Below are 17,526 nucleotides of genomic sequence, written 5' to 3'. Positions count from 1 at the left end.
TACTAACTGCTTTAAAAACTATGGGTTTTAACACAAAGTATAAATTGTAGTCTATCATAAAGAGTGTAAAGAAGACATTGTCGAGAGACAGGTTGAAGAAATCTGACAGATTTGTGAAATTTTAGATTACGTATCTATCGACACTGATTTATCAACCCTCGTGGTACATTGTGAAGAAAATGAAGCAAACAATGGGCCTAACATTGATAACCAGAAGGATATGCAACAAATCACGTTCACAGATTGATGTTCTTGTTGTATTAGCAACATTCAAAATATTTCTAATGAGGTAATATGATAGTGAAACGAAATAAAAGTTTTAATGTTTCTTATAAATTTGATAAAGAATTGTTAGAGTGAAATCTGCAATATATGCAGATTTGGACATCGCTTTTTTTTTCTCAAACACTTTTTTTTAGTAAAATAATCTTTTCGAAATTCTGTCTATATAATACTCTTATATATTAGCTTTACTCAGATCTGCATACTGAATTAATAATAACTTTCGTGTTTCACTGCAATCTACATATTTTAGCGTCTCCCACTTTAATAAATTATTTTAAATTCATTGCCACGCTGAAGCTGTTAAATCTAGATTGGACTGACTGTATTTCGAAAAATTAAATCTAATACAGAAAACCGAACGAATTTTAGGCTTAAAACCTTTTAGTCTAGACTTAATCCTGAGTATAGTCGAAAGGCTGATAATATGACAGGTTGAACAAATTCAACCAAAATGCAATTGTAATCTGTTAGTATAGAAATCTTAGCTCCCTAGGAACCTTATCAGCATTTCAAACAGAGAATACTTACATATAAGTATCGTCATAAATATGTTAAACTCGCGCTAGAATAAATGCAGAATTTCAAACAGTTGATTGTTTTCAAACAGAAAATTCTGATATTTGGTAGATTTCTTTCATTTAAAATGAAGTTGCTATGTAAACGTAAATATCAAGTTTTAGAAATATAACCGAAACTTTTTAAGTTATAAACCACGGTTCTTTAATGCAAGTTTAAGTTAATTGACGTAATTAAAGAGTAGTAGCTTTTCCTTGAAACAGTGCACTTCCGAGAAGAAAATTACATCCTGCCACCATCGATCTATGAACGAGTTTTGTCAAATTTTAAAGTTGACATATTTCTCCTATATCTAGTAACGATAGTGTGATAAACATTATTACAAGGTCAAGAATCAGGACGGCAAGGTGCATCAATTGTCAGCTGACTTCGTTTTGACAGCTGAATGGATTAAAAAAGCAAAAGAATCAGTCTTCTTAAGAGGAAATATGACTCATAAGCATGATTAGATAAATGTGAAGATTTGAGTCTGAAAATGTGACATAAATTTAGGGAATCTCTCAAATAATGAAATAGAAACTGAAATGTAAGAATGAACTAATAAATAAATAAAAATTTAAAACAAATCATTTGAATGAATCAGAATGAAAATTTTGAAATTAGCTGAACTTACTCTAATTTCTCTTTAAAAAGGAAAAGAATAACAATCAAGGATAAAACTAATTAATTTAAACTAAACCGCAACAGTCGAAAATCTAAAACAAAGTGATGGCCAACCTATGCTGCCAAACTCTCTCTAGAAACATTATAAGAACTGGAAGCATCCTGGCGGAAGTTGACCGAAAGTAGAAGTTACAGAAAAGCCAAAATAATCAGATAATTGGGTTAATTAAAATGTAACCTTTCTGATTTATGAAACAAGGAAGGAATTTGCCAAAATCTTTTATGGAGGCCATTCATCCTTTAAATCTAAATTTTTTTACTTTACTTTTCTCTGAAATTTTACCTGACTCTCATCGTGGATTGCAGATGATTTGCACTCTGATTTCTTGAAAGGAACAAGATTTATTTATATTGCTTGCTCACAATTTCAAGTAAATTCCTAGGGTGTTTTACCTCTAAATAAGTAGATGAAATGTATAGTTTTGTCAAAAATCCTTGTTCATCATTGTGTACTCAGTAAATTTCTTCTTGTACGGCACAAATACAACAAATATAATTATAAGCCACAAATTACTTGAAATTGTGAGTAAGCAACATAAATAAATCTTGCTGCTTTCAAGAAATCAGAGTGCAAATCATCTGTAATCCACGACGACAGTCTTGCATCCTGGGTAAAATTTCAAAGAAAAGTAAAGTAAAAAATTCAGATTTAAAAGATGAATGGCCTCCATAAAAGATTTTGGCAAATTCCTTCCTTGTTTCAGAATTACTTTTGAGATAATTCTGAAATTATCTCAACTCACTGTAGTTTCTCCTTAAAAGAGAAATGAATAACAAGACTGAAGAAGCTAACTGGACTGAAAGAACTCGAAATTTCTTAACAAAATAAGTGAATTATTTATTGAGATATTTTGAAGTGTAAATAACTTCAAAAATTTAAAAACTCACTACTTGAATGCAAATTCAAAAAGGACACTTGAGTCGTTTACCACTCTTTAAGAATGCAGCCATAAACCCCTAACTGCACTTAAACTTGCATTAAACTCTCATTCCACACAATGGTATCTAGGGAAAATACTAAACATTTTAGCCATGAGATGGAAATATATTATCAAAATACAGAAAAGCATTGCCAGTTAAAAATCATTTCTCAGTTATTTTGAAAGCAGCTCCATTCTTAACATAAAAATAAAAGTTGAAAAAGAAATATGCTCTTTTCTGAGGAAATTTTATTTTGAAATACGGGATTCAATTCTTTTGATTAACATAAAAGTTTCTTCGAAATTAAATTTCTAAAAGGTATTAGATTCACACCTAAGTTCAAATTTTAATTGGAAATGTGTTTAAGCTCGACGGCTCCAGTGATTTCTTATGCCGATCATTTCATCCCCTATACGTATTCTTTTAGACTGCCTTTCATTATTATAGTGGATAAAAGGTATCAAGGTGCAAAAGCTTCCAATGCACTTATTTTTTAAAAAGACATAATAATTATGAGAGCAAGGAACAGCTGTATAAAATCAGAGGACTGCAGCTTTAGAGAGGATATCAAAAATGAAACTCCTACGAACAGAAGCGTAAAATTTTCTGAAACTATTATAGAGACATTAGGATATTTTTGGAAGCAAGAAAGATGAAAAATTAACAACGCCTTCGCCGGGAATCGAACCAAGGAACTCTGAAATACCCCACGAAGGCACGCAAGGAAGGCGGGAGAAATACTTTATACTATGTCAAGACAGATAATAGACTAAGATACTTATTGTGGTGTAAATTAAAAATGTTCACGATTGATTTAAATTGCTTTATAATTGTAAAGTATTAAATCTATGCAACACACAACAAGATACAAGATTTGGTCCAATCGGGAATCGAACATCAAAAACTTTAGTCGGTGGAAAAGGGCGCACCTTCCGAATCACTGAAAACACAACCAATCGTTCTAGTTTCTGCTTGAAATTCTGCAGAAAAAGGCCTCTCTGATAAGCAATGCATTCTCGCTATATAAACAACGGAGACGACGGCCTGTTCTACCACACTTTAAAACATTAGACGGCAATACCAGAATTTGCTAAGATCAGGAGACGAATATCGACTTCTCCAGGTGCGGATAATTTTGCCCTGCGCTACGAAAACCATTAACAATTCAAAAACTTTAAACAAACCATAAAAAAAAAATAAAAAAAATCAGATTTTATATTACGCCCAAAGAGGCGCTTTTTTAACGTTTCGTATGTTACCTTTATTTATTAAATATCATGTTCTTCACACTTAAACCATAAAATTCAGTTCAACAACAATATCGCAAAATAATTTTAAAATGAGCATATCTTTAGAATTTCTATACAAAGTCTCGCGCGCTGGTGATAAAAAGGCTTTTCTTTCCCGTACAGTGTTCCCATTGCTCGCTTTGAAATCTTTGAGTTTGTTAATCAAAAATTCGTTAACGTTTTAAAAAATATAAAATAGATAATAAAACAAATTTCAAATTTGGGCTTCCAGATACCCATATTCGGGAGGAAAGGTACGTTATTCAAAATTTGGGGCGGTGGCTCTAGGTATCGTTGTTTTATCACAATACGAGAATAATACATACATTTATGCAGCTTCTTCATTATTTAATTTCTTTAAACATAATACAGGGCTCTAATATTTGGTGATAACAATTCAAAAAGTGATTCCCCGTTTATAGTGAATCGACACAAAATGCCCAAACGAAATTAACAGCCCTTCTTGGGCAAATTGCCCCTTTAAGCTAATAAATTAATAGGCAAAAATTGAAAAATTATTTGCTGTTAAATCAATTGAAACTTCACAACAGTATTACATGGCAATTTGAATCTTTCTAAACTCATGAAAATATTCATTATTATTACACTACCATTTCAGCGCTGTAAGCTCTGCTTAGTCGTTAATAATGCAGATCCCAAGCATGTGGATGAGACACTGCAGATACCTAAACTTCGTTCGACTATAAGAAGAGCATTCATGAGATAAAATCAGCGAGCTGTGTGAAAAGGGCATACACGAATACAGATAATTTTAAACGACGATTCTGTAGTCAAATTAACGTAACTCGCGAGAGAATTATTTAAAGAGCAGAAGTACAAAAATTGTATTTAATACCCCCTCGGTATCAGAGAAGCTTTGACTATACAGATAAATTATTCAGCAATGTCAAATCTTATGTTAATTGCATTCGCATTAATTCAGTGAACATTGCACATTAAATAAAGGTGAGTGCGAAGAAACACGCAACAGCCGACTTCAAACGGAAAACGATCGCAAGTCATTTGCCTCCTAAAGTTCAGGTTCCAACTAACCAAACGAAAGGCTCAAACGTATCAGTGACAGATTGCTACAATTGATTTATTAGGTCCTTTTTATCCCAAGAGGAGCAACTTCAGTTATTTATTTATTTGACGCAGTAATCAATTAAATCAAAATTGCTTTTACCGTATTTCTCTAGTTTGTTCTCCCCGTTGAATAGCAAAGTAGCGTTAAAATTAATTTTGAATCGTTTATTAAAAGGACGCTTTCGCTTAAGTCAGCAAAAAAAATCACTACATTCAGCGTTAATTCAATTACAGTTATTCAATAACGTAGATAACTTACAACGTTATAACGTTGACGCTTATGGCGAATAAACAAAAAGTGAAAGGAGGTAACAAAAGTGAAAAAGATGCGAAAGATTTCCCCTAGCAAAACTTTAGACCAAGAATAAATTAACTACGAAATTTAAAATCACTTGTTACAGAGAGTCACGCACAAAAATAATCGATACAGAAATACGAGATCACTAAGTTCTTCCCCCTCCCTTTTGCTTGTGACATAAATTGGAAAAAATATGTTTTCAAAAATAAAAATAATGATTTAGAACACGAGTGTCCAGGAATTATTGACTGGTCTGGATAAGTTAGTTACGGCGACAAAGTATGCAGCACTTTCGATTTAGTTTCAAGAAAGGGCTGTCACAATTGTCAATACAAATCGTTATAAATTTCCGATACCGGAAGTTGGGAACGCACAAAGCAGATAATAGAAATATTTATGATTTTGAAAGATGTTAAGAAAAAGAACTAATGAACCTCTCTGGAAAAATAAATGTACAGAGACGAATTACGGCAGTTTCAAGTAAACGTTTCATTGACAGAATATAAATTTATAGTTGAATTTCACTTCAACTCAAATAATTTCTGTGTATCCAGCTGTTATATAAAAACCATGTCTATGAGATGCTATGGTATGTCGCTACGCTATATCCACCTTTCATGTAGTTAAGTTACGTTGTGTATTTAATGCTGTAAATATGTAATCCATATGCTATGCTATGTCATATCATGTTGCAATGCTGTGGCATGTTATGTCTACGCTATGATATATCACCATGCAATGTCCACCTGTCGCATAGGTCACGCCACACTGCGAATTGTATGTTGTAAATGTTGTAAATATGTAACCTCAATATGTTATGCCTTATCTATGCTTAACTATGTTATGTCGCTATACTATGTCCATATGTCGTGTAAGTTACATTACGTTGTGTATTTAACGTTGTAAATATGTTATGTCGCTATGCATTGACTATATTCTATACTATGCCACGTCGAAATGCTATGGAATGTCCTGTCTATGCTGAACTATGTTATGTCGCCAATGTCTACCTGTCGTGTAGGTAATGCAACGCTAGGAATTTTATGTTGTAAACATGTTATGCTCTAGATGGAGCGGGTCCCGAACTATACCCGATTAGTCTTTGAAAGGCGTCCGGGTGTCCGGCCCTGCTGTCACCTCTTATAAAAACTGTTCATCAGATTGTGATTGCACGGATAAAATTACAGAACAGAAAAAAATCACCAATTGTATGGCAGTTGTGCCCTTCGCTTTAAAAAAATGTATATTTAATTTGAAAGTTGATATTCGCGCATATGAAAAATTACAAACCCTAGAAAAAACGGAAATATATATCGACTGAAGAAGTTCCACATGCAAGGGTAGGAATTAATTATCATCGGCTCAGGCGAGCGCAATTCGCTGTTATGGGCACCAGCGTTTGATCGCTATCTTAACATATTACAGTATAAATGATCTTCGAAAATTATATATATGATCAGCTGATCATATATATAATGATGATCAGTGAGAACCAGGGATAAGAAGCAATTACATAGCATAACTACATAGAAGTAAGATGGATGGAAACTTCGCTGCGCAGATAGCACAGTGAAATGAGCCAAGAGAGACGATAGTAAAGTCAGTATAACCTAACAGCTGCCAGCCAAGTGGGGCAGAAAGATGCGAGCAAGTCGTGGAAGAACGTTTTTACGATGTTCATGTGTCCATCAACACAAGTCGGAAAACAGCAAGCAATAGAGGAATCTAAACATGAACTAAAGTGTGAGCATTAGTGTAAAAATTAGTGCAAAAAGACCCAGACAAATAAAAACAACAGCAATGAGATGTACAGACACATACAGGAATATTAAGGAATAATATGATATAACAACCTAGTTTTGAGCCTTAAGGTCCTAAGAATACGACATAGGACATACATATTGTCTAACATATTGGCACGATTATTTATTTCATCGAGTTTACTTTAATAGATAGGAATAATTTGAGTGAGATTTGGGCCAAAGGCTCAACGGAATTCATTCAGGACAGTTTTCAAATACATTTGGGATAGTTTATGTCTATCTGGAAACGGAAAGGAAGTGATTCGCCCCAAATATGCTGAAATCGCAAAACTAATTATATATTTATGCTACATTTTCATAAGCAAACGGGATTAGGCTACAGTTGTGTCGAAGATGAGCATCTTAGCTAAGAAAAACGAGAAATGTGCCGAACATAATGCGTTTAATATTAATGAAATGATAAAAGTATTTAGTGAAACATAATTTTGAGATATGCCACAAATACTAAAATCTGTCAAAAAGGCTCTGCGCAAACCATCGATTTTGAATAGATTAATTCCTTTTAAAGAATTATAAGGTATTTATCCCACTTTCATAGCGTGCCTTCGTGAGGTAGTGGTTTTGCACGCTGGGCCAGTATTCCAGAGGTCCGTTGTTCGATTCCCGGATAAGGCGGTTGCTAATTTCCTGCTTCGTGTGTGTGTGTGTGTGTGTGATTATGCAAAGCCTCGAGGGCTATCTGCCTAAGAGGAGGGATGCCTTCGTGGAGGACTTTCTAGGGGAAACTGGCTCGTATACACGTTACACATGGGGAAAACCACGAAAACGCCCATGCAGCCAGCCCGTTCGCGGGATTCGAACCTCGGACCGAACTACCAGTGTTCAGCGATTTTACCGCTCGGCCGCTGGTGGGCAAATTTCCTGCTTCAAAAATATCTAATGTCTCTACCGAATAATAAAAGAAAAAGAACTAAATTATCATATTAAATCCCTTTTATCGCAAGTGTTTGATGATGGAAACTAACTACAACTATTAATCCTTAAACTTTAGAAGCAGAACGTTTTTGCTTGAAATTAAAACAAACTGGCAACATTTGCTTAACTTCTTTTTACGTCAACTGAGTTTGTAGGTCTTAGTTCATGTTAAAAATGTCAGGATAGCACAGTCTTAAAGCTGTCAGTTCTGAAACGTGTTAAGTGAGAACGTTGACCACATATGATCTTCATCCGCGCTTACTGAAATAGATATTCTCTTATATATGAAGAGTTAAAAAACTGAAAAACGTCAAGAATACGAAGTAAAAAAATGAGATATCCTGTTTCAAATTTGCTAGACTAAAATCCATTTCGAGAAAGAAATACTTTTATGTCTTACCAAAAAGAAAGTTCACGCTACGTATATTCCAGTGACGACCTCACACTGTTTCATAGGAGAATAGTTCAGAAAAATAGGTACTAGCTAAGGAAAAGTCCAGATGTGCACAGTACTTCAAGTGGATAGACTCGGGCTAACTTAACGGTTGGGCGAGGGCCAAAATGGTAAGTACGGCTGCGTTAAGAAAGGTCCCCAGCTCAAGAAACCCTTATTCAGTCTTCTTTATGATGACTGAGAGAAAGTGGACTAAATGAGAAAAATTGCCCATATTTTTATAGAATTTTGTGTAGGCATAATCACGCACATATGCAGTACCTTTCTTTAGTCAAATAAAACAGAAGTTAGTTCAGAAAATTTTGTGAGAGAACATTATTTCATTCGCATATAGTAAACATAACCTAACAAAAACTACTTAGAAATCTTGGATTTACATAGCCGTACTGCATCTATACTTCAGGAGCAAACGCAAAAAGAATGTTTTCCTAGAATCCTTTAAAATACTTTGCGGAAAAATATTACTTCAAGACATAGTTTAAACGTGAAAAAATATCATTTTAAGACATCATATGGTTTTTGAGCATATCTCTTTTTCCTATATATATTTTAGCAATTTTAGTTATAAAATCAGTTAAAGGTAGATAGAATAAGACTACGAATACTGACTTTACCTACTTGCTACGATTAACAACAATAAAATTTTTTGGGTAATAAAAGCCTTTCCTTTGGTTCCTCTATAACAGCCACTCATTATAAGCTCTGAAAACAAAGCTAACAAAATGGTATAGATTACGAGAAAAACAAAATTTTCATTCTAATGTAAATTACAAGGAATACTAAAAGTCATGAAGAAAAGTTTAATTTTTGAAGTGAACTTGTAGAGACATTAGGTATTTTTTTGAAGCAGACAAGATGAAAAATTAGCAACCGCCTTCACTGGGAATCGAACCACGGACCTCCGGAACACTGGCCCAGCGTGCAGAACCACTACAACACGAAGGCGGGAGAAATACCTTATATACTCCCCCTTTTAAAGGGCGACTGAGGTTTTTAGAGGACCCAATCGCCAAATCCTGGGTGAGGAGAATTATCATCCAACACCCTTTTAGTTCGGGCGCCACTGTATTTTTTGGAAGCAGGAAAAATGAAAAATTAGCAACCGCCTTCGCCAGGAATCGAACCACGGACCTCTGGAATACCGGCCCAGCATGCATAACCACTACACCACGAAGGCACGCTAGGAAGGCTGGAGAAATACCTTATAAACTTACTAAACATCAGTTGAACTATTTCGAAATTATATTGATTTATCTTTACCTATTAAGTTTTCAGTTAGCTACGTAACAGGAGTAAAAATTTTCATTATAAGGGATCACAACTTCTCTTTAGGAAACTGATTTCACGTACATTTCTCGCAAAATATGCTACCAATGTAGTTAGGCTATACCTAAGGAAAGCAACAATTTCAATAAATTTCTAAGTTTCTTCAACATCAAGTTGTGTAAGGAAGCTGAACTCTGCTTTTATGTGCTGTTATGTAAAGTAATTTAATATGATAAAGCATAGGAGTGCTGTATGCGTTGGCGTAATTGCTTTTGTAAAAGACTTTAAACTGGGTCGTATGTAAGTACCACACACTCAAAATCCAACGAGAACCTGCAGCTAATCATTTTTGCCGGAATAAATACTTGCATGAAAGTACTGCAAGTTCAACGGTTTTATTGAGACAAAAAATATTCAAAATAAACTTTATAAACTATTAAAACTTTCTATTCAAGTTGTATCGGATTATATGTCATTCAAAATTTTGCATAAAAGTTCATTATGAATTTTGCACGCAAAGGTATGGAATCTTTTGTATTACAAATCGTAATGACTATTTTACTAATACAAATTCTGTTCCATGGGAAGCAAAAGGAAAGTTAAATTTCCTAGTTAGAAAATCCTTCCAATGTGTGTGTGTGTGATTATGGCAAAGAGGGCTATCTGCCTAAGGGGAGGGATGCCTTCGTGGAGGACTTTCTAAGGGAAACTGGCTCGTATACACGTTACACATGGGGAAAACCACGAAAACTCCCATGCAGCCAGCCCGTTCGCGGGATTCGAACCTCGGACCGAACTACCAGTGTTCAGCGACTTTACCGCTCGGCCGCTGGTAGGCCCCGAAAATCCTTCCAATCACAATGTTGAAATTGTTTTCATTTAATTTGCAACTCGAAATGCATATGTAAGTTAAGTATTTAAGAAAGAACATGACCAATGCCATTTCCCAAACACGTAGGCAAAATCAGTGTTTTTATTAAGAATATTACTGCTGGTATAATTCAAGAAAGAAATCTCAAATAAACTTTTCATGCCAGTTTCAGCCATGTAATAAAATTTAATAAATGTTATTGTAACCAAGTGGAACTAAAAATAAACTAAATATCACTTTTTCTGATTTTTTTTTTTTTTTTTTTTTTTTTGGCGGGGTAGGGGTAGTATGTTAAAAGTGCTTGAATAAACTGCAAAGCTGGCATACAACCCTACATCTGAATGAACCCACTCTTCATTGTCTGCTGCGGCGATATCGAGTAGAAGTTGATCGTAGCTTCAGCGTTTAGAATTGCTCTTACATAAATACATACAATACATCACAGTGTCAAAGACTATCAAACACTAAAACGATTTTAATAAATGAATGTTATATAGAGCAGGTCAAGAAGTAAGTTTGAAAATTTTTATTCTGAGAGCAATAACTATCAATAATCTAAAGCAACTAAAGCAATAACTTTCAGCTTTTGTGATAAAAGGTCTCTTATGACTAAAATCACTTCTAAAAAGCGTTTTCGTTTCGAAAATAAGTTGATATTTTTGCGACCTTCATTCCTATGACTTAAATCTTAAAAGAACTATAAGGATTTGAAAAAGATTATAGCAAAAAGTATTAAAAAATCACATTTTATTATTGGCTCTGGTGTAAATATTAATGCTCGTCTTCTAAGTCTTATGTCTCCAATTATATCTTATACCTTACCTGCATAAGATATAACGCTATATTCTAATGAAAAGAGAGCGCCTCACATTTAAAATGTGAGACAGTAATAGCAGTCCAACTTGCATATTACATTGAAAATGGGCTCCATGTGAGTCATTCGGTGAAATGACTGATGTTGCCAGAGCCTAAATACGTAATAATCGGTCAACATCTGAAAGCGGTGAGTGAAATGCATTCACAGCTAACAAGGAATGGCTTCGTAGTAGATATCCACGCGACTCATCATTGCGAAACTGCATGCACTTGCAGTTTCCGAACTGAACAATGCAAGCAAATTGAACACCTATCTGGTCAAATTTTCGTGGTGCTGAAAACTACATGAAACATAATACATTAAAAATATGCTAAACTTAAACAGAATGGGAGGTTTTCGCATGGATAATCAAGCATATTAATTTCAAAATGTAACTTGCTAGGACTTCTTAAATTATGTGAAGTTAGTTTAATATGTTGTAAATAAACTATGATAATGTCGCACAGTAAAATTCCCTCATTGTGATCGGAATACTTCACTACATAACTCCCACAGTCTAATGATCAATTCGAAACTAAATGTGCTCAACAGTGAGTGCTAAAATTTGAATACTGAGTGCTTTCCTTTTAACGGGACATAATAAAATATACTTCTTTCCCAAACATATAAGCAAAATATAGACGAATACTTAAAATATTAATAAAGAACGATTTTTTCCTCGAAACATCGAAGAAACCAACAAAGACATGTAAATTTGTTAAGAAGCAAAATACTAATGTTTTCAGAAATTTAACGAAACAATTATTGTTTCCGAAATTTTCCTGTCACATCATTTATCAGTTGATTCCTTCAATATAAATAGTAATTCATGAATATTTGTTTTCAAAATAAAATAGCAATCAAACATCTACACGACCTCATATTAAATGCCTACGAATTCGCAAATAAGGCAAAAGAAATAAGTAAATAAAATTTTTAGTCGAGAATTGTTGTGCATTACCTACTAAATTGCCTGCGCCTTTGGCAAATAAATTAATTCAAGCAACTGGCATACATAGAATTTAGTATTGGCAAATAAAAGAATTCAAGCAACTGGCATACGCAGAATTTAGTATCTGTTTTATTGCTTACTGAGAGGTGAGCTATTTGAGTTTGCTTTTAATATTTCATATTATTCTGCGAAATTCAACAAAACTGACAAGCTCAAGATAGCGCACTTTTGTATTCTAGAAAATAAGATGTTTTATTTCGTAATGAACTTCAAAATGTTTCAGAAAAGGAAACGGTTTAACCAAAGAAAAATCCAAATAAGATCAATGCACATTTTAATATCCAGTAAGAATGTTTGAGGTTAATAAAAATTTCTAATGTAAGTAACATTTAAATGCTTCCAGGTATTCCCCCCCGACTCTCTGAGACAAATTTGTTTGGAACTATGTACAGTTAGTCAACGTAAGAGGTTTTTTCCTTGTACTTTCTTTAAAAGATAAATAGATTAAAAACATGGAAAGGGTATAAAACTACTAAGTTACAATTATCATAAAGTTTGAGAGAAATTAATTTAATTCACACTGGTATTAGTAGTTCTGCATTTAAAGTATAATAGGCTATAATTCCCTAATTTCTTAAGGAAATTAATCTAGTAGGAATCTTAAGGAATCTACTCCTATGGTTTAAGGTACGTGTAATTATATCGGATTTAGAGACGCATGGAATAAGTTATTATAAGAATGATGGGTACAATGTCGCTTTTAATGTATTTGAAAGGTTTACTTGTAGATGGAAACGATACTGCTTTTGAAGTACCACCACTGCAGTGTTAAACCTGCAAAGATTAACGCTGAAAAAAAAGTATCTAAACATGTTAAAACTGACCCTCTTATTTGAATAATCCACAAGAATACGCTATTAAATGGCAGGTGGGTTTACTTGCTCTAATTATTGCTAAAAGGAAATGTGAAGTATATTACATCACAAAGTAAATTTTGAAAACAAGAATATGACACACATTAATTTTTTTTATTCAGAAAAACAACAGAAAAATTATGAATTAAATTCACTTATAACAAACACTGACTTACTTTCGTAAGCAAAATAACACAAATTTTCGAATGGAATCGAAATTTGATGGCAGCAAAATATTGAAAAGATTACCTGAAAGAAAAAAAAATACATTAAGTAAAACATTCTCTTGAATAAATTTCGACATTAAAATTCTCTGATGATTTTTAAGTGAACTTAGTTGTAATAAGATATTGCAAAACCATAAATCTTTCTTTTTTTTTTAAGTATTTCCTATCAGTTGAAAATTCAGCTTCTGATGTTTTTATTATCTTTTAGCCACATTTTAACATTCAGCTTCATAAGCATAAATAAAATAATGGAAAATTTTATTCGATTTCTAATGCAATAATAGTTAAATAAATCTGAAATATTGTAATGAAATTGCTTATTTTCGTTTTCTGTCTAAAAATTTCCCATATTTTCGCAATTCATTTTGTGATTTGAAAACAAGGATAAGGCTGATCATTATGTTTCTAACAACTTAAAACTTAATTTATGTCACGTATTTTTTGATATTATGCATCCTCAAATATAAATTCGCAAAGAAAAAATGTAAAGGAGGATAATACAGGATTAAGGCAGTATCAGAAATTAATGCATTTTAATTCAGCAAAAGCAGAACTTCGAAGCAAAAGCACGTAATATTTCCCTTTGGTTTCTCAATAATTTTCTGAAAATATCAAATGAATAGTAATGAAAAATTCATTATATGGAATACGGCAGCTTTCATTAAGAAACTCTCAAAGACTATAATACAATTTTCCTTTTAAACTACTTTAATCGAAAATATTTTAATATTTTATGTAACTGATTCTTGATTGTATAAATATAAAAAGGCAAAGTCATTCAGATCTTATTAACAACAGATAATGCATGAAAGGGAAGACTCAAAAGTCTCAAAACAGAAAATGAGCACCTGAATGCAAAACATGCTCAGATAAGTTCAAAGCAAAAGAAATATTTATGTTTCCTAAAATCAGAGGCACAGTTCCAGTTAATGTTACTGCAAACACCTGTTATATTATTACACTTGCAATGCAAATATGTTTCCACTGAATTGTCATTCTAGAAATAAGATTCGTGAGTTAGCTAACATACTGAATAAAACGCATAATGATACCTTGACACTTCGTTGGTATACTGGCCTACAGCAGGTGATAGTATTCCTACTCTTGCCAGTTATTGGAGAGTCCCATTAGGACCTGACCTGTGATGCAACCGTAAAGAATATTCTCCGCCTGATGGGGAAACTCATAATGCAGAACAGAGAATTCGCTCATTGGAAATGACGGAATGTTTGTGTAACGAGGGTTATGGTGAAATATGCACAATGTAACAAGATTACGCAGTGTATTTTATGCAGCTGACATAAGACAAAACTGCTGACGTTTAATGCAAATCTATTGAAAAGGTCACTTTCAAAAAATCAATTTTTTGTTAAAACTTTCGTTATGTTCAATTATATTACGTTTAAGTTTTATAAAATTCGCAAGCAATAAATACCGCATTTCAACTACCGGATTTCGCGAAAGGACAGAGAGTCGACAATCCAATATGATGAGAGATCTAAATGAAAGAGAAACATACGAATGCATAATTTATAATTACGCGAAACAAAAAACACCATAGATTTTGAATAAAACTTCATCGATTTCGAGGGCGACCTAACGCAGACTCAGTGGTCGTACTAGAGATATTTTACAGGATAATTGCGATGAAACATTTCAGATATTTAACTAGCCATGCAAAATTTAAAAACTGCAAATCTCAGATAGTAAGACTCAAGACTTAGTAATTCATAAATAAGGGCAAAACATAACCAAAGCCCTAGTTTTATAAATTGATAATCAAAAGATAAGTCTGTGAATGCAATCAAAACCTTGGGTTAACAATCGACAAGAAATTCTCCTGGATTCCTCATCTATAAAATATTAAACTTTGTACAACATCAACAGCTAATTACCTACAAAGTAAATTACAAAGCTGTTAATATGGGCATAAACAATGGCAGTGAGGAAGATTTAATGCCAAACTACATATGACAGAACAACACTATATATAAATCTAATATATATCCTAAGTCGAGCTTTCGAGACATAAAAAACGAAAGTTAAATTTCGGCAGACGGCCCAGTAAAACGAGAGGTATAGCATTTTTTTAATTATAGGAAAATCGCAGTAATCATTCTTGGTACCTTAATTTCAAATTTATTTAGTGTATTCTCACACAGTATCTGACACGGCATGGCCCATGTATGTCCTATCTTCACAGATTTCGCCTAAGAGACAGTGACCAATGTATTTGTGGTAGTACTGGCGACAAAGATCACTATCTGTTTGACTGCTCGCACACAGGGAATTCACATTTAAATAGACCAACTGCAATCAGTATGCCAGCATGGTTCAAGAACACAAAGACACAATTAAGAATAAATATGCGTTCAGCCGCATTAGAGACTGCACTACCATTGCTAAAAACATTGCTGACAGCTTGGAGTGACTTCTTTCCTTGAACACCGCGCCGTCAGCAGCCCGCTCCGTATATATATATATATTAATTTACTTAATGTCTTTTTTTTTTGGCTTTGTTTTTGCTGTTTTTAATTATATTTAATATTATGATTAATCCAGAACGCATTTAATGTATTCTACAATTTATAATGTATTTGATCATCTTTACATCTGTACCTGATTATTATAGCACATCATCCTTAATATAACAATATGCCTAACATGTACGATAATAGTGAAAACTGTTCCGCTTAGTCTCAGCAGTCCCCATCATGCAACGTTCTTTCCGTGTTCTGGTCTTTATTTCAATGTTCCTAGTTTCGTGGCCAATCCCCGGAGGACTCAGTACTAAGCTCTTTATTTATATTTATTCGTGTATTTATTTTTAATTCCATCAACGGAATCCAACAGGCTGAAAAGCAGCACCTAACCCAGTGGGCCAGCTGTTCCGTCGATGGTGAAAAGAAAGAAAGTGTATCCGAAGTAATAAGTAATGAATAAATACAGCTAATTATGCAATATTACAAACAACATTTGCGTAATTTAAAAGGCAAAGCAATTTTTAATACAGAACTCGAACATTTAAATAAAATTTGAATTACTGCATTTAAAATCTTAGCAGCGAAAAAATTAGAATTGCGCTTCATTTTGTAACCGTTTAAACGTCTGTCATTCTTCGTAATAATTTTGACCTTGATTAAGAAGGTTATTCCTGATTTTCAGGTCATAGTATTCATTTTGTATAGTCACGTAATGTTGCACTCTTAATGATTCATATTTTAATTAAAATATTAAATTATTTTAGTTTCCAAAATTTTTACATACCCACGTACAACGACTATTTTATATAGCACGTAATTGATTATAAAATATTAATTAATTTATACTTATATAATTAATTTATACTAAATATCTTATTAATTTATACTTATTAATTATTATATCTTTATTAATACTTAATTAATTAAGTAATTAATTTATACTTATATAATTAATTTATACTATTATTAACTACTTATATTACTATTAATTAATTTATACTTATATAATTAATTTATACTAAATATCTTATTAATTTATACTAAATATCTTATTAATTTATACTTATTAATTATTATATCTTTATTAATACTTAATTAATTTATACTTAATTTATATTTATACTTAGCACTTATTTTTTCAAATACTTGTTTATATATACAAAATATCTATGCAATGAATTTAGTTTCTTTAACAATGCACTAAGTAACAAGTCTTTAACAGAGCACCAAGTAACAACAATGAATTTTTATATTATTTCTACGAGCAGCAGTTTTAATACATGCTGTTGTTTCTAATATCACTTAAAATATGAACACATTCATGTTTTGAGACGCTATCATACGACACACTTATTTCAAACTTATCAATAAAAACTATTACAACAATCTTAAGCGGAGTCAGTGGAATTAGCCATTCTTTATCGAAACCCTTGCCTTTCTTTTATACACATGCATATCATGATATCATTGACTTCAATGCCTCACTTCACGCTGAAGAAAAATGTAAGCATTTATTTTTTTCAAATGGAGATACGATTGTTCTGATTTCTTTATATTCATTACACTAATTATTTAAAAACCAATTTGCTATGCAGTTTTTAAACCAAAATGTTAGAAAGATTATCATTTATATGTAAGGAAAAATAG

At 32.7% G+C, this 17,526-nt stretch overlaps 1 protein-coding gene across 15 annotated transcripts in view; it reads right to left on the bottom strand.

The window, feature by feature from the left end:
* Positions 1–17,526, bottom strand: part of LOC118199398 (fat-like cadherin-related tumor suppressor homolog) — a 1,041,672-nt gene that overhangs the window by 832,839 nt on the left and 191,307 nt on the right. For 4 of the 15 annotated variants that reach the window (XM_085808606.1, XM_085808601.1, XM_085808604.1 and 1 more), the window contains one exon: positions 13,346–13,418. The exons of the other annotated variants lie outside the window; for them this stretch is intronic. The gene's annotated coding sequence lies outside the window, so the exon portion shown is untranslated. The remainder of the gene's footprint in view (positions 1–13,345; positions 13,419–17,526) is intronic. 15 annotated transcript variants of the gene reach the window in all.

This window comes from Stegodyphus dumicola, chromosome X1, assembly GCF_044657685.1.
Source record: "Stegodyphus dumicola isolate Sdum_Otavi_A_Nest chromosome X1, ASM4465768v1".
In the NCBI taxonomy this organism is placed as follows: domain Eukaryota; kingdom Metazoa; phylum Arthropoda; class Arachnida; order Araneae; family Eresidae; genus Stegodyphus; species Stegodyphus dumicola.
The sequence above is the reverse complement of the archived record's forward strand: the minus strand, read 5'-3'. Positions and strand labels throughout refer to the sequence as shown.